At 46.1% G+C, this 26742-nt stretch overlaps 1 protein-coding gene across 4 annotated transcripts in view; it reads right to left on the minus strand.

Annotated features, from left to right (window-relative positions):
* The window catches only part of CAPSL (calcyphosine like), a 105809-nt gene extending 83268 nt beyond the window's left edge, over window positions 1-22541 (minus strand). For 3 of the 4 annotated variants that reach the window (XM_030193034.1, XM_030193032.1, XM_030193035.1), the window contains exon 1: window positions 21792-21867. The gene's annotated coding sequence lies outside the window, so the exon portion shown is untranslated. Of the gene's footprint in view, window positions 1-21791; window positions 21868-22469 lie in introns of those variants that run through there. The other variant, XM_030193033.1, reaches the window with a different exon arrangement.
* Window positions 22542-26742: the final 4201 nt, after the last annotated feature.

The following is a 26742-nucleotide window of genomic DNA, read 5'->3' on the forward strand; positions in this document are numbered from 1 at the left end:
GGAACTCACTACCCAAAGACCTGGAACTCACAGAAAACTACCCACAATTCAGAAAAAACCTGAAAACACATCTTTTCAAGAAGTCTTTCCCACCTGGATCTGCCTAATCCCACACCACCATACATCACGAAAGTTCAGAAATGGAAAGCAATAATATTAACCTCTCTCACAATATGCTAATATATCAACATAAGTGTTTATTGTACTTCTGTATTATGTACTAGACTTCTACAAATCTAATTTTTGTAACCGCCTTTTTAGCAATATATAAGCCACATTGAACCTGCCATATGGTGGGAAAATGTGGGATACAAATGCAATAAATAAATAAATAAATATCACATTTTTCTCATATATCAAAGCCTGACCCAGCAATAATACTATGATATTTCCACTAAAGGCCTCAATAGCCATTTTGAAGACCCAGAGGGCATGAGGTAGGAGTGAGTGGGTATCACTCACATCCCACTAGACAACAGGGGCCCCCCAAAAAGCTCAGGAACTGGGGTCAGGAGAGTGAGAAGACTTGCATTCCAGGAGCCATTTTGAGGGCCTTGGGCCCTGCTGGTGGGGGGGGGGAGGTGAGTCTAATGGAGGCTGCCATATGTTAGGCTCAAGCCCACACATGAAGGCTATACCAGTGGTGTGCTGGTAAATGTTTAACAACAGGCTCTCTCCCCGGTCCACTTCTGCACCCCCCTCCCCCGTCCACCTCTGCGCCCCCCCCCCCCACGCCAAATTGCAGAGGTGGCTATAGCCGGGGAGAGAGCCTGGGGGGGGGGGGGGGCAATGCATTACTCCAGGAAAAAAAATAAATGATCCCAGGTTCCAATCTAATTCATGTTTAATGTGGGATAAAATGTCATAAATAAGTAAATAAATATAAACTTTTAATGTTGAGCACCTGATTCTCAAAGTGGACATATTCCAAACACTATAATGAAAATAAAATGATTTTTTTCTACCTTTGTTGCCTGGTGACTGTTTTTCTGATCATGCTGGCGCAGAATCCGATTCTGCTTATATCTGTCCTCTTAACTGTGTTTCCAGGGCTTCCTTTCCGCCTTTCTTCTTCATTTCTTGCCCTACATCCGTAAGTAAAAGCTGGGTCCTCCGCAGACTTGACTATCCAGTGGATCCAGCTTCTGCCTATTTTCTTCATCCATGTGTTTTTCTCCTCTCTTCCTTTTCCCTCATCTCATCTCCTTCCTCACTTCCCTCCATCCATGTCCAGCATTTCTTCTCTCTCCCTTCCCTCTCCTCCACCCATGTCCAGCATCCCTCCTCTCCCCCCTGCCCTCCTCTCCATCCACCCATGTCCAGCAACCCTCCTCTCCCCTCCATCCACCCATGTCCAGCAACTCTCCTCTCCCCTGCCCTACCTCCATCCATCGATATCAGCAATTCTCTTCTCTGCTCCCCTCCAGCCACCCATACCCATCGATTCTCTTCTCTCCCCTGCACCCCCTCCAGCCACCCATACCCATCGATTCTCTTCTCTCCCCTGCCCCCCTCCAGCCACCCATACCCATCGATTCTCTTCTCTCCCCTGCTCCCCCAGCAGCACCTCTCTGCTCTCTCCCCTTGCACTTCCTTGCCCCTTGCTCTTGCCCGTCTTCTCCGTTTAATTTTTTTTAAGCAGTGTTAACACATCAGCAGGAACTGGCTGCTTCAGCCAATCCCAGGGGCCTTCCTTCAGCGTGTTCTGCCCCCGAGGGCTGAAGGAAGGCCCCTGGGATTGGCTGAAGCAGCCTGTTCCTGCTGACGTGTTAATTGTTTTTTAAAGCGGTGTTAAGCGCGGGTTCGCGTGAAGCTAAAGAAGGGGGGGGAGGAGGAGAAACAAGAGAAGTGCTGCGTGTGCCGGTGTGAGAAGATGCCCAAAGCCACAGGGGACGCTGTCGACACTGCCAGGTGGGGACCAGAGCCCAAATTTTGGGAGCCGGTTGTTAAAGTAGCTACTTTAACAACCGGCTCCCAAAATTCTGAAAAAAATAACAACCGGCTCCAGCTCACCACTGGGTATACCCTATTGTTTTTGTTGGTAGGGAAGGGATTGAGGTTGCTCCAAGTGTGTCTTTGCTTGGGGGGGGGGGAGCCCATTAGCATGGGGAGTTCAAGTGTGCTTGCTGGAAGGGTTAAGTTCTGTCATGGGGTTAGGTGTGTTGTCGAAGGGGTGTGTAGGGGGCTACCATTGCAGTGAGCCAAAATATCAGGATTTATAGCTGTCCATACAGCAAGTACTTAGATGTGCCCTGGAGCAGGAATAAATTCTGTCATCCAGGTTTCCCAATGCAGACATGGATTTCCTATGTGAAATAGGGAATACATATCGGTATTGTCCCACCCAGGCTACTTCCTGTCCCTGTCCTTCCCATGCCCTCTTGTCATCTAGACATACTCAGCTTCCCCACATCTAAATGTCTCCTGTTCTGAAATGGTATTTAAACATTTGGGCCTCTCCAGATATTTAAATGCTGTTATTTAAACATGAGGGTCCTTTTAAAATAAGGGCCACAGACTGGTTGTGGCTCATCCATGCACTGGTAGCAGCTTCACAAGTTTCTGCCACACCGCTGCCTGGTTCAATGCTTACAATAGCAAAAGTGAAGCCTACTGGTTAAAGGGAGCTAAGCACCATGGAAGCCAGGGGGTTCAAATTCTGCTTTTTTCACTGACTCAAGACATAATTTTTGTAAGCCCTCCGAGGAAGGGAAGTACCTCCTATACCTGAGCTATAATGCACCTTCAGTTCAGAAGGGAAAGGCAAGTAATTATATCAAAATGGACTCCTGCAGCACTACTAGTCAGAACATTGTTATGAAAGCTTTTGAATCACCCTAGAAGAGAGATTATCAGCAATTTAAGTGCATGGTAGCCTTCTGTTTGCTTATGTCACCGTTGCATAAGATTTTGGTATACCCTGGTTTTTCAGGAAGGTGTAATATGGAATTTATCTTTTCAGAACCTTCCTTCCAGTAAGAACACATTTCTTACATATATAGACAAAAATACAAAGAAATATATTAGGAAAGAATTTGACAGACCATTCAGTATTTATAGAACCCAGAAGTTTGATATCATCATATGCAAATCTATAATCAGCTTCTTCTATTATTATAACAATACAAATAAACAGTAAAGCTCATTAGAGCAATGGACATTAAGATACATCCAGAGTAGGAAACTTTAAAAAAAAAAAAAAGGAGGAAAGGAAGAAGGCTTTAGCAGGGTAACCAAAACCATGGGATGAGCACCTTGCTATACTCTACAAACTGAGCAAAAACAGTAGGACAGTTATGAAATATATTTTCTAAAGACGATCAATTTCTCAACTGACAAAATATGCCAGATTTTACTATACTATATGGATATGGAAAATAATAGTATGTTTCCTGCAGGCAATAACTCCCAGTTGGGTTGCAGCAAAATTGTATTAGACTTTTTTGAGGCGTATTTTCAAAGCACTTAGCTAAGTGCTTTGAAAATTAGCCCCTTAGAGACTTCCTGATTACCAAGATGTGCTGCAGAAAATGATTGTGACCTAAGAGAATTAAAGAACATACATGCAGTTTGTCGACACCCTGACCTTTCAGACATCTGCACCTTTAAAAGAACTTTGTATTGTTTTCATAAACATATATTCTCATTATTAACTTTTGTTTTTTTCTTCCATCTCACTGCTTGTGTTCCCTTGATACAAGCGTTCACTAATAAAATCATGTCTGTGTCAGCAGTTTTTAGTGTCATCTAGTTTGATGCCTGATTTTTCTGTGTGCAGATCGCTCTGTGTTCCCTGTTTATTCAGCACAACATGTTATTAGAGTATGTCATAACATGAGACATTTTGCTCAAACTGTGGCTCTCACTATAAATATTTACATTATGTTTATATTTTATATAGTCAAAGATAAAATAACAAAGTTCAGATCTTAGGCACCATAATATCGACAAGTAACACCAAAAAAACAGTGAAAAACTGGAAGACTCAGGAAAACATATAGAAAAGATGTTATTGAAAGATAGTTTTTTTTAATTATTACTTTTTTTTTAATAGGAGGAAAAGACCTCATCAAACTGGTGCAGATAATGCTACAATAATGTAGTTGTTAAGTGTATTAACTTCTTGTCTGTAAGTAGTAAAAATAAAGTAATCATGGGTCAGAAAAATCTCCAAAATCAATTACTTTAATCGTATCAAAAAAATAAACATCTGTGTGTTAATACATCAAAGACACACTTAGCTTTGTAGTAGTTCTTTCCAGCGCAAACTTAGCTCTGTAGTAGTTCTTTCCACTGCAAAATAGTAGATAGCAGAAGCGCTTTTCTATACTGTAGATTTCACAGCATTGAAGCAGTGCTGCGGCTCACACCACATCATAGTAGACCAAGAGAGGCATAATCGAAAGGGACGCCCAAGTTTTGCTGCGGACGTCCTTGCAAAACGTCGTGATAGAGGGGCAGGTAAACCTGTATTATCGAAACAAGATGAACGTCCATCTCGTTTCGATAATACGGTCGGGGACGCCCAAATCCTGAAATTTAGGTCGTCCTTAAAGATGGTCATTCCTAGACTTGGTCGTTTCTGATTTTCAGCGATAATGGAAACCAAGGCCACCCATCTCAGAAACGACCAAATGCAAGCCCTTTGGTCGTGGGAGGAGCCAGCATTCATAGTGCACTGGTCCCCCTGACAAGCCAGGACACCAACCGGGCACCCTAGGGGACACTGCAGTGGACCTCACAAATTGCTCCCAGGAACATAGCTCCCTTACCTTGTGTGCTGAGCAGCCCCAAATCAACCCCAAAACCCACTCCCCAGAACTGTACACCACTACCATAGCCCTTAGGGGTGAAGGAGGGCACCTAGATGAGGGTACAGTGGGTTTGTGGTGGGTTTTGGAGGACACACATTTACCACCACAAGTGTAAGAGGTAGGGGGGATGGGCCTGGGTCCGCCTGCCTGAAGTGCACTGCACCCACTAAAACTGCTCCAGGGACCTGCATACTGCTGTCACAGACCAGAGTATGACATTTGAGGCTAGCAAAAAATATTTTAAAAGATGCTTTTTTGAGGGTGGGAAGGGGTTAGTGACCACTGGGGGAGTAAGGGGAGGTCATCCCCGATTCTCTCTGGTGGTCATCTGGTCAGTTCGGGCACCTTTTTGTGGCTTGGTCATAAAAAAAAAACAGGACCAGGCAAAGTCGTCCAAGTGCTCGTCAGGGATGCCCTTTTTTTTCCATTATGGGTCGAGGACGTCCATGTGGTAGGCATGCCCAAGTCCCGCCTTCGCTATGCCTCCAACACGCCCCCGTGAACTTTGGCCATCCCTGCGACGGAAAGCAGTTGGGGAACGCCCAAAATCGGCTTTCGATTATACCGATTTGAGCGACCCTGTGAGGATGCCCATCTTCCGATTTGTGTCAAAAGATGGCCGTCCTTCTCTTTCGAAAATGAGCCTGATAATCTTCAAAGCATTTGAGCAATGCTGCAGCTCTCAACGCGGTATATGTCCAGACAAGACAGCTTTGGTCCCGACGGGAACCCATTTCACAACAGCTTCTTCTGGAGACCTTGCCGTACTAACACTGTTGCTGTATGAACAGGTTCTTTTCTTTTTGCATATTTTTATAGACAAGAGCAGCAGAACACCTTTTTTGTTGGAGGGGCCAAGCAAACCAGTCTCCAGCCCCAACGGCTCACCCCATTATGCTGCCTATGAGAGACATTAGGATACATAACACGCTTCTTCCTTTTATTTGTCACTAAGCCTAACCAAAAGTGATCAACTCTTCTTGGGTTCCCAGTTCTGTTCTATTTGATTCTTGAGCATTTATAAACTGCTAAATCCCAAAACTGGTCCAAAGCAGTGTATAGTACACAAATCACATACAATGCAGAGTACGTATATAGAAACAGTTCTCCACCAACAGCAAGTCAAAGGACTCCACCATGCAAAAATCCACTAAGAGTTTCAAAAATACTTACTCTGATATTTGGATGTCGGTGCAAGTAAAATATTGTATTTAGGTCTGAGCTAGGCTGCATAATAAATACACTGCTTCCATCATATCAAACTGTCTGTAACCCTTCTTATTTAGGAAAATTCCCATGATATGCACAGCCTGAAAAGGAATAAAGATACAGCCCCCCCACACACACACACACCCACCCCCAAATGCTGCTTTCACCACAGAGTGTGCATAAAAAGAAGAGAAAGGGAAGGAATTTGGGATTTAGCTCACGCCTTTTCAACTGTAGTTCAAGGTGAGTTACATTCAGGTACACTAGGTACTGCCCTCTCCTTGGAGGGCTCTCAATATAAGGGGTCCTTTTACTAAGCCACACTAAAAAGTGGCCAGCAAAGGTTTTAGCACATGGGTTTCCCGTGCACACCAGCCACTTTTTAGCATGGCTCTAAAATGGCCAAATTTCTATTTCTGCCATTAATGGCCACACACTAATTGCAGCCATTATCACCTGAGCCCTTACGCCACCTATTTAGAAAACAGTAAGGGCTCACGCGCTACTTGTGTGGTAATCAGGCAGCGTGTGGCAATGTGCCCACACTGCCTGACTACCACCAGGAACATCCACTGCCTGACCCCGCACTAGAAAATAAAATAAAATTATTTTCTAGGGCAGGAAACGGAGTGCGGCAAAAGCAAACCTACCGCAGGGCACCTGGGCGCACCCAGCAGTAGCGCTGTTTTGCTGCATGCTACCCACGCGATAGCCCTATCGCACCTTCATACAAGGGCCCCTAAGTTTGTACCTGACGCAATAGAGCGTTAAATAACTTGCATAAGATCACAAGGAGCCACAGTGGGATTTGAACTGGGCTTCCATGGTTCTCAGCCACTGCTCTAACCATTAGACCATAAGTAATGCCACACTGGGAAAAGACCAAGGGTCCATCGAGCCCAGCATCCTGTCCACGACAGCGGCCAATCCAGGCCATGGGCACCTGGCAAGCTTCCCAAACGTACAAAACATTCTATACATGTTATTCCCGGAATTGTGGATTTTTCCCAAGTCCATTTAGTAGCGGTTTATGGACTTGTCCTTTAGGAAACCGTCTAACCCCCTTTTAAACTCTGCCAAGCTAACCGCCTTCACCACGTTCTCCGGCAACGAATTCCAGAGTTTAATTAAGCGTTGGGTGAAGAAAAATTTTCTTCGATTTGTTTAAATTTACTACACTGTAGTTTCATCGCATGCCCCCTAGTCCTAGTATTTTGGAAAGTGTGAACAGACGCTTCACATCCACCTGTTCCACTCCACTCATTATTTTAAACACCTCTATCATGTCTCCCCTCAGCCGTCTCTTCTCCAAGCTGAAAAGCCCTAGCCTCCTTAGTCTTTCTTCATAGGGATGTCGTCCCATCCCCGCTATCATTTTAGTCGCCCTTCGCTGCACCTTTTCCAATTCTACTATATCTTTCTTGAGATGCGGCGACCAGAATTGGACACAATACTCAAGATGCGGTCGCATCATGGAGCGATATAACGGCATTATAACATCCTCACACCTGTTTTCCATACCTTTCCTAATAATACCCAACATTCTATTCGCTTTCCGAGCCACAGCAGCACACTGAGCAGAAGGTTTCAGTGTATTATTGACGACGACGACACCCAGATCCCTTTCTTGGTCCATAACTCCTAACGTGGAACCTTGCATGACGTAGCTATAATTCGGGTTCTTTTTTCCCACATGCATCACCTTGCACTTGCTCATATTAAACGTCATCTGCCATTTAGCCGCCCAGTCTCCCAGTCTCGTAAGGTCCTTCTGTAATTTTTCACAATCCTGTCGCGAGTTAATGACTTTGAATAACTTTGTGTCATCAGCAAATTTAATTACCTCGCTAGTTACTCCCATCTCTAAATCATTTATAAATTTATTAAAAAGCAGCGGTCCTAGCACAGACCCCTGAGGAACCCCACTAACTACCCTTCTCCATTGTGAATACTGCCCATTTAACCCCACTCTCTGTTTCCTATCCTTCAACCAGTTTTTAATCCACAATAGGACTTTTCCTCCTATCCCATGACCCTCCAATTTCCTCTGTAGCCTTTCATGAGGTACCTTGTCAAACGCCTTTTGAAAATCCAGATACACAATATCAACCGGCTCCCCTTTGTCCACATTTGTTTACTCCTTCAAAGAACTGAAGTAAATTGGTCAGGCAAGATTTCCCCACACAAAAGCCGTGCTGACTCGGTCTCAGTAATCCATGTCCTCGGATGTGCTCTGTAATTTTGTTTTTAATAGCCTCTACCATTTTTCCCGGCACCGACGTCAGACTCACCGGTCTATAATTTCCCGGATCTCCCCTGGAACCTTTTTTTAAAATGGGCGTTACATTGGCCACCCTCCAATCTTCCGGTACCACACTCGATTTTAAGGATAAATTGCATATCACTAGCAGTAGCTCCGCAAGCTCATTTTTCAGTTCTATCCGTACTCTAGGATGAATACCATCCGGTCCAGGAGATTTGCTACTCTTCAGTTTGCTGAACTGCCCCATTACGTCCTCCAGGTTTACCTTGAAGTCAGTAAGTTTCTCCGACTCGTCTGCTTGAAATATCATTTCCGACACCGGTATTCCACCCAAATCTTCCTCGGTGAAGACCAAAGCAAAGAATTCATTCAATCTCTCCGCTACGTCTTTGTCTTCTTTGATCGCCCCTTTTACCCCTCAGTCATCCAGCAGCCCAACCGATTCTTTTGCTGGCTTCCTGCTTTTAATATACCGAAAAAAAAATTTTACTATGTTTTTTTGCCTCTAATGCTATCTTTTTTTCGTAATCCCTCTTGGCCTTCTTTATCTGCGCCTTGCATTTGCTTTGACACTCCTTATGCTGCTTCTTGTTATTTTCAGACGGTTCCTTCTTCAATTTTCTGAAGGCATTTCTTTTAGCCCTAATAGCTTCCTTCACCTCACTTTTCAACCAGGCCGGCTGTCTTTTGGAGTTCCGTCTTTCTTTTCTAATTTGCGGAATATGTTTGGCCTGGGCCTCCAGGATGGTATTTTTGAACAGCGTCCATGCCTGTTGTACAGTTTTTACCCTCTCAGTTGTCCCCCTAAGTTTTTTTTCCACTGTTCTTCTCATTTTATCATAGTCTCCTTTTTTAAAGTTAAACGCTAATGTATTTGACTTCCTGTGTATAGTTACTTCAAGGTCGATATCTAAACTGATCATATTATGATCACTGTTATCAAGCGGCCCCACTCCTCCACTGTGCTTAAACTTGCAATCTGGATCTCTTTTTTAAAATCTGAACTGAAGGTATGTAAATCAGACAATAACTTTATTCAAGACACTTCAGCTTCTCACAGTACATAGCAGCTATTTTAAAGGGAAAGTATCACTTGGAACCTACCCTGTAACTCCTCCAAAACAAAGTTGCTGTCTTCAAGAGTTGGAAGTACTGGGCCAGAAAGTCTCTGCCAATTCTCTCCTACTTTGTATAATGTGGTTGCCATGTTAGATCACTTATATGCATGAAAATAAAGGTCAAAATAAATAAAATCAATAAGGTAATACCTTTTTAGTGGACTAACAAAGCCCAATTTACTAATGAGGCAATGCTATACACTGACTGGTACCTAGAGGAACACACCATTTATGTGTCGAAGGCACCATTAATTGACAGGCACCCATATGAACTAGGCACTATTCTTTTAAGGTAGCGCCTGAGTGCCATAGCATCTAACTGCAAGGGGGCATACATGGAGGCAGAGCATGGACATGCCTCCCAGTTATAAGAAAAAAAAAAAAAAAAAAAAGAGTAGCCATACTGGGTCAGACCAATGGTCCATCTAGGCCAGTATCCTGTTTCCAACAGTGGCCAAGCCAGAACACATGTACCTGGCAGAAACCCAGTACTTATGCAAGTACTTTATAGAATACTATAAATTACGCGCATCACTTGGCAAACCGAGGTATACCAACTTATGCCTGCCATTGACATGGTGTAAGAGGGCACATCAATGTCGACTTACACCAGTATTTTATAGCAGATTATAGAATTGGCACTAAGCAAAAGGTACTGGGGTATGTAGACCAAGGCGCCAATTTATAGAACTGCCCCATAAGCTTTTTCCCCAGACACATAATGGGAAAAAAAAAAGCCTTAAATCATACATTTTTAACTAGCTTAATACTATCACCTTGTAGATTTTCTATTGGCCTTTATTTTCTCCCACTTTGTGGGAAGCATTTCAGAACCAACGATACTCCAAAGCAATAGATCTACATTCAAATCTAGACTACAGTGAATGGCATGTGGGTAGCATGAAAATGATTGGTCGTAACTAAAAGAATCTGCAGTTACTTGTGGGACACAAGATGTTCAAATACTATGATATGCTGAGGGCACAAGAGGGAGATCTATTTAGCCATCCTAGAATTCACTTTCGCAGAAAGGGCTGGGTGAGAACACCATAGCTCGGATTGAATATTCTACTTCCTGGAAATGTCAAGTTCCTTTATGATGTGAACTGCATTGAACCACAAGGTATATGGTGGAAAACAAGCAGTGCTGTTAATGTTCATGTTAGCATGCCATGGCTTTTTCCTATTCAGTCCAACTAGCACCATTTTTTCAGGAAAGGTTGATCTGATTTCTGTATTGATCTTAATCTTTCTAGGAATACAAGTCCATGCATACAATGGAGTAAAACCTGCAGTGATGAACCTATCCTCAAAAACACAGTCATTTGGCAATTCTGCCTACACCTGTAGATGAGGCACAGAGCAGTAAGTAGAGAGAATGCATAATGTGCAGAATAGGTCCTGGGTCATGAGCAGATTTCAGGATCCAAATAGTTAGCATAAGTTACAAATCACTTGAAGCTGTTTGGCCTTCAGGGCAACGGGTGGGCACTTAGTAGCTGGTACCTAGAAAATAGACTTCAGATCAGCAGCAGCAGGAGACAGGAGGGTTGAGGATATTAGGTACTCAAGATGGGATTAGATTTAGGTAAAATAGGCAGGGCGTACAGCAAATGCACAAAGGTCAAAGTAGTTCTGAGAGAGTGGACAGGGTAAATTAAATACTCAGGAGCTGGATTGAAGCAGGTGGGAGACAACAGTAGAGGTACTGTAGCGCCCCCTAGGTTTCAGTGCTGCTTCGTTTCGCAACAGTAACAAAAATTGCTATTGGTCACAGCACCGGGGGGTAAGATGGCTCCCCTGAAACGAAGCACACTTCCACCCTTGTTACTACTGCCGCTAAAAATATCACCCCGTGTTGATTTGTCAGTGAGTGAGACCTCCACGCAGGCAACAGGCAATAAAAGGCTTCCACAGGCTTTACAGGTATTCCAAGTTTTTATTGCACATAAACATAAAAAATATATATAGCATCCTAAACAGTTTTAAAATAGTGAACTAATACCACTAGCTAAAGTGCATTTTTACATTTTAAGTCATTTTAAAATTCTTAAAACTCAAAGACATTTAAATACCTCAACTGAACTTTCTAAAGTGCAGTATTTATTCAAGTCAACAATTATTCTTTATCTTGCAGGTCATTTGATCAACACATCAGGTAAGTACTTTTTAAAATATTCTTTTAACCTTTTTCTAAGCTTGCATGTATGTGTTACTAAAACTCTTCTTTTTCTTTACAGACCCTTACATAGTTTTACTTCAACAGGAGTCTTCAAAATTAACTAGGCTTAAGCAGCCTTTGTGTTCCTGGCAGGAATGTGGTACTACAGCTTTTCACTTGAGTATTGCTCTGTCCTGGCCCAATGTCCATTTAAAATGCCACCAAAATTGACATTTGCATTTAAAAAGAAAACTGAGTGTGCACACCAAAAAGAAATAAAAATATTTTTTAAAACGTCACCGGCTCTTTCTTGCGGTGGGTACCTTAGGTTCTGAGCAGCTGGAACAGTCTCCAGATTCCCTCACTGGAATCTCTTCTTTATGGTGTCCTCAGGACCTACCAACCTTCTCAAAGAAATCAAAGAAGCAAGACCTAACTCCCTGTGTGTGCAGCTAAATCTGTGCCTTCTTTGGCAGAAAAGCTGTGTACACTAACTATTTAAGAAAACAAAATATAATTATGTGTCCCTGCGCTAATGCTAATGTCCCAAAATCCCATAAGGTCTTTTAATGCACACTAAACAGTTCACTCTCAGCAATGCTCCACACAACAATACAGCACACAAACCTTTTCCACTTAAGAAACCATAAATTCTAAAAAATAGCAAGGTTCAAGTTAGCGCTATAGAAATGTTAAGTAGTAGTAGTAGTCAGTCTCTAAGCAGCTTCCAGCACTGCTCAGATTCCAAGCTGTCTCCTTACTTCCAATGCAGCACTGAACCTTCTAAGCTGCTTCCAGCACTGCAGACCCCAACATTCTAATGCTGTCTCAAGCTTTAGGTCACGTCAGCGTCAATGCAGCACTGGGCATTCTAAACTGTTTTTCAGCTCTGCTTTTCTCTTTCTCCTCAGAAACTCAAGAAAGCAATCAGAAATTACTTTAAAAAAAAAAAAAAACACAGTATTCCCTGAAATTACTCTTCCCTGAATCTGGTTTTTAAAGGCTCTTTTTTCTTTAAAACCAGCCTTTCAAAACACCAGTTCCCTTTTAATATGAAATCATCTACTATAATAAAACTCACCCTCAACATTCTGAAGACAACGTTCTGAAGTCACTCAGTCACTCACTGAAGGGTTCATGGATTCATGGTGGTGAAGCCAGAACACTGACCATGTCTCTCTGCCCCGCCCTCGCATGACGGACCAATCAGAAAAAACACCCTCAACATTCTGAAACACAAAGGATCATCACAACACCGTTCCCAGGCAACACTAGGCAACGTAAGACGGACCAATCAGAGGAAACTACGTGACAATAAGGGAGGAGCATTCCCCAGCAGAATGGCTCATTATCTGTGCAGCACGGAGAGCACAGAACCACCGCTGGAACGAGAGAAGAATATTCCTGCTGTGGGTATGTGCAAAAATAGACCAGGGGAGAGGGGGGGGAATTTTTAAATGCCTAATGCCAGTACTGAAGAGTGCCAGAGGGCCTATAGCACAGACTATATTTGGGATCGCTTGACATGGAGTCAGAGGAGCCGGAAAACAACGTGCCCGTCACCATCTGGGACGTGGGCGAACAGGACAAGCTGTGGCCCAGCTGGAAGGATTACCCGCGACCCAGCCAGCAGCAAACAGCGACCAAGGAAGGGGGAGGAGTACTCCTTCCCTGCCTAGGAATCGCTGGAGACTGGCTGCCAAACTAACGAAACAACCGCACACCGACGCACCACCTCCATCATTAGAAAGGCATCCACTCTTTCTTCAACAGAAATGCAAACAAAACAAACAAAGAATACATGGTTTCTCAGGCGGCTGCAGGTAACTCCCCACTCCCTTCCTCTTCCCCTTTTGCCGAAGCGGCCAAGGACGTGTCCAACCATCCCCAGCCTCAGGCAAGCTGTCTCCCACCTCGGGGATTCCCCGAGCACCCGGAACAAAACGGCGCTGATTCCTGCAGCGCATAAATGTTCCAGCATTCCCCTGCAGCCGGCCTGAAATGGACCAAACATACCGGATCACCCCCCGACGGCCCGAGACCGTGCTCTTCTCCCTTCCGCCAACTTAAAACAACCATCCCCGTCCTCAGGCAACCCGTCACCCACCTCCAGGATGCCCAGAACCCCAGCCCAATGGAAAAAGATGGCGCTGCTTCCAACAGCACATTTCTCTTCCAGCATTCCCCTACAGCAGTCCTGAAACAGCCAAAAAAATACCGACAGACAAAGAACGTGCTCCTCAACCTTCCACCCATCTAAAACAACACTGCTGCCTCAGCATAACACAAAAAAAAAAACACTCAACAAAGGCTGACACCCCCTACATTTCACCAACAGAAAGACCCCCCTCCACAAACCTCCTTGACAGACAAAACCACACACACACAATACAACAGAAACACACCCTCAAAGCCACACACCAATCCAACCCACTTTGCCACCACAGCACAGCACATCCCCCAACCCCCAAGCAAAAAACAAAACAAAAACAGACACACATCAACAACCTGCACACACACCGCACCCTCACACACACACAAAATAACTCTGTGACACACACACACAAAAAACCACATGCTAGCACCCGTTTCATTGGTTTCGGAAACGGGCCTTTTTTACTAGTGAAATTAATAACTTTCCTGATCTCCTGTCATATTCCTCAGGAGAATATTGTTTCTTTAAAATCCCCAGCTCTTCAAACTCTTTTCAGAGCTCTGACATCAACTAAAATAAATTTCTAGTTTCCAATAATTTTCTCATCCCCCTGTAAACAGAAGTTTTCTTTTCCCTTTCTCACTAAATCAGTATCCTTGGTCACCCAAACTACTGAAAATCCTGAAACTCGAGACCTAAAGAGGGGCATAATCGAAATGGACGCCCAAGTTTTGTTGAGGACGTCCTCACAAAACATCCCGATTGAGGGCCGGGGAAACCCGTATTATTGAAAAAGATGGACGTCCATCTTTCATTTCGATAATATGGTCGGGGACGCCCAAATCTTGAAATTTTGGTCATCCTTAGAGATGGTCGTCCCCAGACTTGGTTGTTTCTGATTTTCGGCGATAATGGAAAGCAAAAACGCCCATCTCAGGAACGACCAAATGCAAGCCCTTTCGTAGTGGGAGAAGCCAGCATTTCTAGTGCACTGGTCCCCCTGACACGCCAGGACAAGCGGGCACCCTAGGGGGCACTGAAGTGGACTTCATAAATTGCTCCCAGGAACATAGCTCCCTTACCTTGTGTGCTGAGCCCCCCCCAAATCCCCCCAAAACCCACTAACCTCAACTGTACACCACTACCATAGCCCTTACCCACTAAAACTGCTCCAGGTATCTGCATACTGCTGTCACGGACCGGAGTATGACATCTGAGGCTGGCATAGAGGCTGGCAAAAAATATTTTGAAAGATATTTTTTGAGGATGGGAGGGGATTAGTGACCATTTGGGGAGTACGGGGGGGGGGTCATCCCCAATTCTCTCCGGTGGTCATCTGGTCAATTCGGACACCTTTTTGTGGCTTGGTCGTAAGAAAAACAGGACCAGGTAAAGTCATCCAAGTGCTCGTCAGGGACACCCTTTTTTTTCCATTATGGGTCAAGGGCGTCCATGTGTTAGGCATGCCCAAGTCCCGCCTTCGCTACGCCTCCGATAGGCCCCCTTGAACTTTGGCCATCCCTGCAACGGAAAGCAGTTGGGAACGCCCAAAATCGGCTTTCGATTATACCGATTTGGATGACCCTGTGAGAAGGACACCCATCTTCCGATTAGTGTCGAAAGATGGGCGTCCTTCTCTTTCGAAAATGAGCCTAATCTTTTTTCCTCTTAATTTCATCTAAAACTTAGACTGCAGTCACAGTTGCCTCTGTCTCTCTTCAGATTTTCCAACAGTCTCCTACAACTGAAATTTTCCTGGTGACATCACACATTCTACCAGGCTCATGCACGTGAAAGTTCCAAACCCTGCACATGCCACATCTTCAAACATTGCACAAATAATCTCTATCTCTTTTTAAAGACACAGATTTCTAGTCCTTTCTTACAAAAAAGAAAATAATAATCATCAATCTCTCACACAGCATTCTTCAGAGCTGCCTTCCATGCACACCACTAATACATCCATACTTGCACAAAATACCTTTCCAGCAGCTAAACCTGCACAGTCAGTGGTGTGCTGGTAAATGTTTCACAACAGGCTCTCTCCCCCGGTCCACCTCTGCGCCCCCCCCCCCCCCCCCACACACACACACAAATTGCAGAGCTGGCTATAGCCGGGGAGAGAGCTTGGAGGGGGCAATGTATTACCCTCTCCAGGAAACAAAAAATAAATACTCCAAGGTTCCAATCCAATTCACGTTTAATGTGAGATAAAATGCCATAAATAAGTAAATACTACTACTACTACTTAACATTTCTAGAGCGCTACTAGGGTTACGCAACGCTGTACAAATTAACAATAAGGATGGTCCCTGCTCGGAAGAGCTTACAATCTAAAGGACGAAATGTCAAGTTGGGGTAGATAAGTTTTCTGAGAGGAGGTGTAGTGATTAGGTGCCGAAGGCGACATTGAAGAGGTGGGCTTTGAGCATTGATTTGAAGATGGGTAGGGAGGGGGCACGGCGTATGGGCTCAGGGAGTTTCTTCCAGGCATGGGGTGAGGCGAGACAGAAGGGACGGAGCCTGGCGTTGGAGGTGGTGGAGAAGGGTACTGAAAGGAGGGATTTGCCTTGAGAGCGGAGGTTACGGGTAGGGACGTAAGGGGAGATGAGGGTAGAGAGGTACGGAGGGGCCACAGATCGAGTGCATTTGTAGGGGAGTAAGAGAAGCTTGAACTGTATGCGGTATCTGATTGGGAGCCAGTGAAGTGACTTGAGGAGAGGGGTGATATGAGTATATCGGTTAAGGCGGAAGATAAGACGTGCGGCAGAGTTCTGGATGGACTGAAAGGGGAGTAGATGGCTACTTGGGAGGCCGGTCAGGAGTAGGTTGCAGTAGTCAAGGCGAGAGGTAATGAGAGAGTGGATGAGAGTTCGGGTGGTGTGCTCGGAGAGCAAGGGGCGAATTTTGCTGATGTTATAGAAAAAGAAGCGACAGGTCTTGGCTATCTGCTGGATGTGTGCAGAAAAGGAGAGGGAGCACCTGATTCTCATAACATGATGTCTGTTTTAGAAGCCCTTTACCAGGAAAAAAAAGAAATCTCTGCACCAATATAACAGGATTAGGGTGGCCCTGTACTAAACCCCTCCACATGACACATCAATTACGATTTACAACAAATTACTATACCAATGAAAAGTTATTCCCTTGTTATACATCCTCTGTGTATATCCGTATGCTGCACAAGCCGACATGTTTGAAAATACAACTTTATTTTTTATAGTACCCTAAATAAAGACCAATGGCATATCAAATCTGCCCATCCATACCATGATTTCAATTTGTCATAAGGTTTGCTACTTAGGCATAATAATAAATGCATAGCTGATCTTTAAACCACATATAAGATGACTAGCAAAACTAATTTTTCATACGCTATAAATGTTGTGAAAACTAAGATTCTGTGGTGCAGGGCAAGCTGGCTGTTCTCCCCCCCCCCCCCCCCCCGAGCTACAAGGTCCCAGGCTCCGAGTCCAGTACATACCTGAAGAAGGCAACCACTCTGGTGGTCCAATGGATTCTTTGGGGCAGGCAGGAAAGATCCCCTGTTTTTCCTGGCTGCTGCCAGCGCGCTGACTCTCCCACTGCCAAATCACTCTTCAAAATGGCTGCTAAGACTTACAAGGGTGGCCTCCAAGACTTCAGCAGAAGTCTCGGCGGCCATTTTTAAAGAGCGATCCGGCAGCAGGGGAGGGTCAGCGCCGGCAGTGGGCAGGAAAGACTGGCGATCTTTCCTGCCTGCCCTGAAGAATCCACTGGACCACTAAGGTGGTTGCCTTCTTCAGGTATGTACTGGACTTGGAACCTGGGACCCTGTAACTCGGAGAGCCGCAGGGCCGGAACTACGGTTTCTGACGCCCTCCTGCAGCCTATTAGTCAGTGCCCCTACCCATCCAGAGGCGGGATTACTATGGCTCCGCCCCTACAGTAGTCACACCCGTTTTACCAGCCATGGCATCATTGAAAATATTACACCAGTATAGAAGAAAAATAACTTGTGTGGAGTTTTTTTTTAAATTGTCATTATAAATCATTTCTGTAAGCTGTTACAGCTCCAGTATACCCAAAATGACACAAACCAAATTAGCTGCAGACCAAGAATTAGGAGAACAGACAGTCTTGCCAACTCTGAAAAACAATGAGTTATCAAAATTTCAGAACCTAACAGATCCCTATTCAGACACTTGGCCTTGCAGTCACACATGCAGAAAAGATAGCCCCTCTTCAAATTCTTCAAAAATTAACCTGAAATCCTAAGAAGTTAGACTCTGCATGCAGCACAATACCAGAAAAACAGAAAGAAACACATTGCTATACATTGCAAAATATGATAGCAGATGTAAATTCTCAAATTGGACATATTCCACACACTAAAATTAAAATAAAATGATTTTTTTCTACCTTTGTTGTCTGGTGCAGGGGCGTAGCCAGACCTTACGGTTGGAGGGGGCCAAAGCCCGAGGTTAGGGGCACATTTTGAGGGCCGCCCCGCCGCCACCCCCCCCCCCCCCCCCCCCGCCGCCACGCCTCACCTCCCCTCCTCACGCCCCCCCCTCGCCTCTTCACACCTCCCCTTGCAAATACCTTTGCTGGCGAGGGTCCCCAACCCCCACCAGCCAAAGTCTTCTTCAGTGCCGTCTCCGGCGCAGCCGCATTCCTGCCCTGCTCTTCTTGCTCCTCCTGTGCACGCTGACACTCACCCCCCCCCCTCGCAAATACATTTGCTGGCGGGGGTCCCCAACCCCCGCCAGCCGAAGCCATCTTCAGGGCAGTCTCCGGCGCAGCTGCGTTCCTGTCCTGCTCTTCTTGCTCCTCCTGTCCTGTGTACGCTGACGCTCCTTCTCAATTTCATGTAAAGAAGCGTCAGCATGTACAGGACAGGAGGAGCAAAACGAGCAGGGCAGGAATGCGGCTGCACAGAGACAGCGCTGAAGGCTTCGGCTGGCGGGGGTTGGGGACCCCCACCAGCCAAACCAGGGGCCCGGACATAATTTGCAGGGGCCCAGGCCCCCATGGCCCTCCGTAGCTACGCCCCTGTTCTGGTGACTGTTTTTCTGATCAGGCTGGCCAGTATGATTCTACAGCTTTTTATCTGTCTGCTTAACTCCGTTTCCAGGGTTTCCTTTCCATTTATTTCTTTACTTTCCTCCTTTCCTCTTCATTTCTTGCCCTCCATAAGTAAAAGCTGGGTCCTCTGCAGACTTGACTGTCCAGTTGATCCAGCTTCTGTCTATTTTCTCCATCCATGTGCAGTTTTTCTCCTCTCCTTCCTCTCTCTTCCCTCCCCTCCATGTCCAGCATTTCTTCTCTCTCCCCTCCATTCATGTTCATCTCACTTCCTCTGTCTTCCCTCCCCTCCATCTATGTCCAGAATATCTTCTCTCTCCCCTCCATCCATGTGCATCTCCATCCTGTCTTCCCTCCCCTCCATTCATGTCCAAAATTTCTCCTTCTCTCCCCTCCATCCTGAAACTCTCCTCTCTCCCTTGCCCTCTCCTCCATCCATCCATGTCCAGCAACCCTCCTCTCTCCCCTGCCCTCCCCTCCATCCACCCATGTCCAGTAACTCTCCTCTCCCCTCCATCCACCCATGTCCAGCAACTCTCCTCTCCCCTCCCCTCCATCCACCCATGTCTAGCAACTCTCCTCTCCCCTGCCCTCCATTCATCTATCCATCCATAATCAGCAATTCTCCTCTCTCCCTGGGCCTGCCCTCCCCTCCATGTCCAGCAATTTCTCCTCTCTCCCTGGGCCTGCCCTCCCCTCCATGTCCAGCAATTTCTCCTCTCTCCCTGGGCCCTGCCCTCCCCTCCATGTCCAGCGATTTCTCCTTTGCCCCCATCCTCCCCTCCCATTTATGTCCACCTGCCCGCCCTCTTCTACCCCCAACATCCCCCTTTTTGTTCCTGCCACCCTGCGTGGTTTAAATCTTTTATTTACCTCCATCGCAGCAGCCGCATCAGTGAAAGCCCTGCCCGTCTCTAGTCTTTACTTTGTTCCCTCTCAGTGTCCCGCCCTCGTGGAAAGAGGAAATGACGTCAGAAGAAGGCGGGACACTGAGAGGGAACAAAGGGAAGGCTAGAGATGGGTAGGGCTTTCACTGACATGGCCGCTGCGATGGAGGTAAATAAAAGATTTAACCCCCCCCCCCCCCCCCCCCCCCGGGGCGGCACGGGTGCAGGCAAACGAGGGCTGTGGAGGCGAGGTAAGCGGCAGTAAGCATGGCTTGTGGCGCCCTCCTGTCATGCTTACCTCGCTTACCGCCGGGTTGCGCCGGCCCTGGAGAGCCGGCTCACCGTGCCAGAACTGGCTCGCAAGATGTTAAAAAATTTAACAACCGGCTCCAGCACACCACTGTGTACAGTCCTCCAGTTCAGCCACAACAGCACATTCAGCCATCCAGCACACCAGCTCTCAGCACACAGATCACTGCTGGATAAATCTTCTGACAGTCCTCAATATTAACACTGCCATTTCTCACCTCTCATTCTAGCAGCCACTCCGCTTTGCAGCATTTCAAACAGCTACAGACTGCTCCTGACTACCCCTGAGCCTGAAAAAGCCTCAGAAAACTTTAAAAATTCAGCCACACCTAATGTGACTGTGTTGATCAACCTTACCCCTGCTACTGAGCTCTGGCTCCGTGCACAACTTTCACTGACACTCTCTCCAGCCCCCCCGTTACTGGGTGCCTCTGCACCAATCAGGACCGTTCCTCCGGGCGTTTTTTGCGCCCTTCACATCTGGGGACTCTTTCTTTCTCTCTGTTGCTGGGCATGTGTGAGCCAATCAGAACAACACTCCTCCGGAGCTCTTCGCGCCACAAACATCCGGACAATTATACCCAATTCTGCTCTTCCCCTCCCCTCGTGGGGACCTCACTCCTCACCTCTGGGCATGTGCGCTGATCACGCATGCACTGAAAACATGCCTCCCGCAGCCCCGGCAACCAGGACCACCTTGGCACCGGAACGACAGCTTCCTCGGGCTCCCCCTGCCTCTGGGCCAGGGGCGTAGCCATACCTTACGGTGGGAGGGGGCCAGAGCCCAAAGTTGGGGGCACATTTTGAGGGCCACCCCATAGCCGCCGAGAGGAGGGGGCAGGGGGGACAAAATTCCCCGGGCCCGGGCCTCCAAGGGGGACCCGGTGCCACTGTCCCACCCGCCCTCCGTCATCGACCGTCTGCTCCCTGCATTAAAATTGCAGTCTGACATAACGTCCGCGAGGGCGGGACACAAGGAGGGAAGGAGGGCTGAAGGGAGGCGTTCTGCTGCCTACAGTGCTGCTTTCACGGAGGTGAGACTGTGATTTCAATGCAGGGGGCCCGGCCCGGTGGCGGACGGAGGGGGAGCAGCGGCGGCAACCTCGGGGGGGACGCGGTGGTGACCTTGGGGGGGGGGGGAGCGGCAGCAGCGAACTCGGAGAGGTGAGGGGGGGCCCAGGGGGGGTGGCCTTGCCCCGGGCCTGGCCCAGTCTCTCGCCGGCCCTTGACCCCCCCCCCACTGCCACGCCTCACTTCGCCTCACCTCCCTTTACCGGCACGGGAGCACTTCCGGGTTCGCGGATACCTGCGACTCCACCCCCATACTGGCTCCTGACAGCCTAGGACTTTCCACAAGCCCCAGGTAAATGGCTCTTTTAACTTTGGATGGAAAATGACCAAGGAAGAGAGTGGGAATATCTGGGGGCTGGCTTGATGGAAGGAGTGGGTCGAGGCCGAATAAAAATAGTAGTGGGACACCCAGGAAAGAAAAAGAGCAGAGAAAACAGCAGTAGTACCCAAGGACAGTCAGGATAGGGACTAGGGAGATAGGGTAATAACACCACAGGAGACTGAATCTGCTTGGCTCCTCAGAGCTAGGTCAAGTACAGGGCACCGGCCTGGCCAGTCTTGCTCCTTTTAAGAGAATCCAGAAACTAGCCCTGCCCCCAGGCCAGGTCATTGTGCGCACCACCCACCCACTGCAGCACCACCACAGTTCGGACCCCTCCAAAAGCACCCGGCTCGCGCCAACAAAACGCGCCGTCTCTAGAAAGCTTTGCTGCAGTTGTTTTAACAAAAACGTTTACCTTCAACCTTCGGACGCCCCTTGAAACTCGCAGCTTCAACTTGAAACTATGGACGCTCCCCTTCTGCACTTCGGGACACTCGTCCCGCCTCTTACAACTCCAGCCGCACCTCTCAGGCTCTCACTGGCTCAGGCAGGCTATGGATGAGACTCCTCGGACACCGATTGGGGAAATCAATCCCTCTGTCCTGGGAAATTTTGCATGTCCTCGCCCAGCTCCTGTTGCAGCCTGAGGCACACAGGTGCCGTTGCTAGGGCAACGCAGGTCGCTTAAGCACAGAAAGCCGGAGCTGCCTCTGCCCACAGCCTGGTAACCTGCCAGGGCCGCCCGAGGCATTGCACGGCCTGCTAGTCTTCTTAGATGTTAGGGCTTTAAACATGAAAGAAGTCCACATTAACAGAAAAGAAGGATTTCTAGACTTCCGGTGAAACTTCCCATAAGAAGAAAACAGAAAATGGCCAAAGGTTTAGTGCACAAAAGAGGTGGTGTGTCTAATAAAGATTATTAAGAAATGTAGAGTCACTTATATGTTCTCCTTCCCTAAAAGAGGTGGTGTGTCTGATTAATAAACATTATTAAGAAATGTGCAGTCTCTTTTATGTTCTTCCCTTAAGGGAGCCGCCTGAAATGCAAGGCCGCCAGCAACACCGGTGTACACAAAGTACATTTTACTTTTACCTGCAACCTGTGTGCGTGAGTGCCACATTTCTATGAGGTCCTGCAGCCAGCCGCAAGCCACAATCCTGTACTCTGCAAAACAAAAACAGAAAATATGTACATTTCCCAAACTGGGCATATTCCAGTCCTTATAAGTATTACATTATTTTTTTTCTTTTCTGCCTGTGTTGTCTGGGCATTTCATTTTTTCTAACTGGCCTGGGTTTTTCACATTTATTGGTAATATTAGTAATATTATCCAGTGGTAAGACAGCTTTCAAAAATGCTACAGTTTATGCTAGTAATTCTCAACCCTTTCCTGGAGGCACACCAAACCAGTCAGGTTTTCAGGATTACCATAATGAACATGTATGAGATACAGTTGCATGTACTGGAGACCCATTCTATGTAGATCTATTTCATGCATATGCATTCGGGCAATCCTGAAATCCTGACCAGCAAATAAGTCTCCAGAACAGAGCTGAGAAATACTGGTTTATGTGATTTAGCTTAGTCAGTGACCCAGCTACTTTTTACAAAATATCTTCTCTCCTGCCCTCAACTTCCATCGTAAGAACATAAGAGTAGCCATACTGGGTCAGACCAATGGTCCATCTAGCCCAGTATCCTGTTTCCAACAGTGGCCAAGCCAGGTCACAAGTACCTGGAAGAAACCCAAATCGTGGCAACATTCCATGCTGCAAATCTCAGGGCAAGCAGTTGCTTCCCCATGTCTGTCTCAATAAGCAGACTATGGACTTTTCCTCCAGGAACTTGTCCAAACCTTTTTTAAACCCAGATATGCTAACCGCTGTTACCACATCCTCCAGCAAAGAATTCCAGAGCTCAATCATTCGTTGAGTGAAAAAATATTTCCTCCTATTTGTTTTTAAAGTATTTTCATGTAACTTCCTTGAGTGTCCCCTAGGCCCAGATGCACAAAGATCCCCGTTACGAATCCGTTTGTATTTTCAAATCGGTAAAAATTATCAATTTGGAAATACAAGGGGATTCCCAAAGAGAATCGCATGCAAATAAGCTGCTCGCTGCTTTTGCGAACAGGGCTCATTTGCATGCGATGGGGGGAAGCCAGTCGACCAGCTGAGCATGCCCAGAGCAGCCAATTGCTAAGTGTGGCTGCTCTGCGCATGCCACAGACGGCTTCATACACGCATACATGCTACATATATAAAAGTTGTCTACAGCCTTTTTTTTTTTTGTTTACCTTCAATCCAGCTCAATAAACACTTCTGCAAAACACTTCCTGTAGCCACACTCCACCTCCTTTCCCAGGAAGGCTCCAATTGCTATCAATTGCCACAGAAGTGCCTGCCTGCCAAACTCAGTGTGTTTAGCTGACACCAGAAGCTGGTGTCAGTTAAACGAGCTGTGATTGGCTGAGAGAGACCAGTTGGAACAGCTCAAGCAGGGAGCTCCGGGGGTGGGGGTGGGGGATTTGTAGCTGCCTGTAATAGAGATCTGCACATGAGAAGCATGTGATTGACGAGGCTGGACAGGGCCAGTGCTAGGGTCTCTGGCGCCCCTCCCCCTACAAACTATCAGTTGGTGCCCCCCTCCCCGAGTCCAGCATTTTCTTTCACTCTTCTCCCTCCCCCCTCTCTCACCCTGCCCCCTTTTACAGCCCAGTGCCTTAAAAGGCGAAGAAAAAACTCAACAGTTTTTTACATTTATTTGAAAACATCCCATCTGTAGATATAAATATCATGAAATAAAATTGAATATCATTGTAGCTGGTGGAAACAGCACTAATAAAGGCTACATTCTATGCTCCTTTTTCTACACTGTTCTAGACTAGATGGATCGTGCAGGTCTTTTTCTGCCGTCATCTACTATGTTACTATGTTACAATACAGGGGTAAATGGCCAAATTTCAGACTGCCGCCGGAAGCCTCGGCAGCCACTTTTAAAATACGGCAGTGCCACCCACGGCACAGAAAAGCAAAGTAGAGATGTAGCAGTGGCAGAGGGCAGGAAAGAGTAGGATTATTTCCTGCCCCATAGCCGCAGAGGCCACTACACCACCAGGGCGGACTTCAAGGATCAAGGTAGGTCTTGAGAGGGCTGTAGTTTGCGGTGGCAGTGGAGTGTAACAAATCAAAGATCTTATGAGCACACTTCGCCAGCCTCAAGAACACTACTGGTGTCCTTTTTGGAGGGATAGTTCTGGCAGGAGCAGGGGCAGCGGTGGGAGATCAAGGATAGAACATTTCCCTGGCAGGATTGGCCAGTCCGCAGCTCTAACAGCTTTCTCAGCCAGCCATTAGGCAATACCGGCAGCTCCTGACCACCCATTAACTTTTCCATGCTAAAGGTAAGGACTGCTGTGCATCAGGTCGGAAAACAACTGTGCATCGCTTTGCATGCACATTTGTATAGTAATTAGTTCATCATAATAGGTTTGCATTCCGTTTTCATTAGCTGCTACTGTGATAGGAAAAGAGCTTGGAGAACCCTTTTGTGCATGTCTTGTTGTACTCCTTGCTCACTAAACCGGCTAGAACCAGTGTAAAAACCACATTGCTGGCTCAATAGGTTTAGTGCATCTGGGCCCTAGTCTTTGTACTTTGTATATCCCCTCATCCGTCTCTTTTCCAAGCGAGGAGCCCTAATATCTTTAGCCTTTCCTCATGTGAGAGGAGTTCCATCCCCTTTATCATTTTGGTCACTCTTCTTTGAACCTTTTCTAATTCCGCTATATCTTTTTTGAGATACTGTGACCAGATCTAAACGCAATACTCAAGGTGCAGTTGCACCATGGAGCAATACAGAGGCATTATATTATTTTACCATCCCTTTCCTAATAATTCCTAGCATCCTGTTTGCTTTTTTGGCCACTGCTCACAGTGCACAGAAGATTTCAGTGTACTATCTATCCACAATGACCCCCAAGGTGAACCCTAGCATCAGGTAACTATGATTTCGATTATTCTTTCCAATGTGCATCACCTTGCATTAGTCCACATTAAATTTAATCTACTATTTGGATGCCCAGTCTTCCAAATTCCTAAGGTCTTCCTGCAATATTTCACAGTCCGCACGTGTTTTAACAACCTTGAATAGTTTTGTGTCATCTGCAAATTTAATCACCTCACTCGTTGTTCCGATTTCCATATAATTTATAAATATGTTAAATAGGATCGGTCCCAGTATTGATCCCTGAGGCACTCCACTGTTCACTCTCTTCCATTGAGAGAAATTACCATTTAACCTTACCCTCTGTTTTCTGTCCAATAACCAATTCCCAATCCACACCAGAACATTGCCTCCTATCCCATGACTCTTTAATTTTCTCGCATTCCCCTATAAACCTGATTCTCCACTGATAATTGCATTTCTTAAGGAAACTCCTTAATAATTTTCTTCCAGAAGTTCAGCCCTTTCTAACTTAAAATAAGGTGTGTAAATGTGAGATGTGCTCTTATGGTTTTCTTCTTTTATTCAGATTACTGGCTGAGTCACTGTGTTACCGAGACAGTAATTTTTTTCCTTCTTTGCATGCACCTTCCTGGGGTTAGTGGTGTGAATTGGCTGCCCAAAGCCTCCTCTGACGTCCTGCATTATCCCTTGCCCTCCCTACATACACACTTGTTCACATGCATGTTATCTGCTATCTTCTTACTGCCTGCTTCACATGTGTTCCAATACAGTTTGCAACCCAATTTCAACCGATCCATTGACATTTCATGTCATTGTTGAGCATACATACACCATTGTGACCTTTAGGAGAGACATTAATTTTTATACATGTATAGAATGCATACCATTTATTATGAATGTTTATTGTATCTGAAATGTTTGATGACATAAGGTGCTCTAGCCACCCTGAGTTATCAGCTAAGTTGCTTGGTACTCTATAGGAAATAATAAAAAGTGATGACTAAGTATTTGGGGTGCTGAAATCATATGAAAAATATCAACCTGATGATACAGGATGCAAACCATCAGTGGTAGAAATGTGAATAAAATTAGATGAATGGTTCAAAAGTTTTTAGCTGGGCACAGATAGACACAAGTGTCTTACAAGGTCAGATTTTATGTAGAAAACTAAGCTAGAGATGCAATGGTGCACAACCATTGGCAATATTACCCAGTAACTGTAGGTAAACAGTGGGATTGAATATTTGCATTTTAAAAGCAATAACTCCTAGAAAAGCCATGAATTTGGTTTGTTTTTCCATCTGTTTTTTTTTTTTTTGTAAATGGGATGGTATTCAGCCTTTGGCGGCAAGTATTTTTTTTTTTTAAATGCTGGCCACCACAGCTAAACAACCAT

Source organism: Microcaecilia unicolor, chromosome 2 (assembly GCF_901765095.1).
Source record: "Microcaecilia unicolor chromosome 2, aMicUni1.1, whole genome shotgun sequence".
Taxonomy (NCBI): domain Eukaryota; kingdom Metazoa; phylum Chordata; class Amphibia; order Gymnophiona; family Siphonopidae; genus Microcaecilia; species Microcaecilia unicolor.